The following is a 744-nucleotide window of genomic DNA, read 5'->3' as shown; positions in this document are numbered from 1 at the left end:
TCCCTGAAATACAGCCAGACAAACACTAAACCCTCCTGCACACCTCGACACCTGACCTGAGGATCAGCACGACAATCCGCACGACCTGAACCACGGNAGCTACGCAGCGCCATCTAGTGGAGGGCGGCGCCGCGACACTAAGCCCCGCCCCCCAGGGCCAGCCTCGCTCTTCAGGAACAAGTCTCCGCCTGCTTAGTTTACAGACTGTAAAGTGACATAGTTTGACTTCTAGGGGGAACGATGTCATTTCAATCGTACTTCAGTCTGTTCACTGGTCCATCTATTCAATATTCTTTTCTTATTCTTGAAAACAGAAAGAAAAATTTTATTTTTATTTTCAATATTTATTAAAATATTTTTCTTTAATTTTATTTCTACCACATTTTTTACTTTTTTGTAAGTTTTTCAAATTCTATTTTACTTCCATCATTTCATTTTATTCTATTTTATTGCATTCGTTTTTTTCAAATTTCAAACGTTTTCCTTTTTTTCTTTTCTTATATTTCCCTTTTTTCTTTTTTTAATTTTTTAAATGCTTTTTTTTAATTTATTTCTAGGAAAGAGAGAGAGACAGCGTGAGCAGGGGAGAGTCAGAGTGAGAGGGAGTCACAGACTTAAACAGGCTCCAGGCTCCGAGCTGGCAGTCAGCACAGAGCCCGACGTGGGGCTCGAACCCACGAACCGCGAGATCATGACCCAAGCGAAAGTCGGACGCTTAACCGACTAAGCCACCCAGGCGCCCCT

This window comes from Crocuta crocuta, unplaced genomic scaffold (assembly GCF_008692635.1).
Source record: "Crocuta crocuta isolate KB4526 unplaced genomic scaffold, BGI_CrCroc_1.0 scaffold142, whole genome shotgun sequence".
In the NCBI taxonomy this organism is placed as follows: domain Eukaryota; kingdom Metazoa; phylum Chordata; class Mammalia; order Carnivora; family Hyaenidae; genus Crocuta; species Crocuta crocuta.
The sequence above is the reverse complement of the archived record's forward strand: the minus strand, read 5'-3'. Positions refer to the sequence as shown.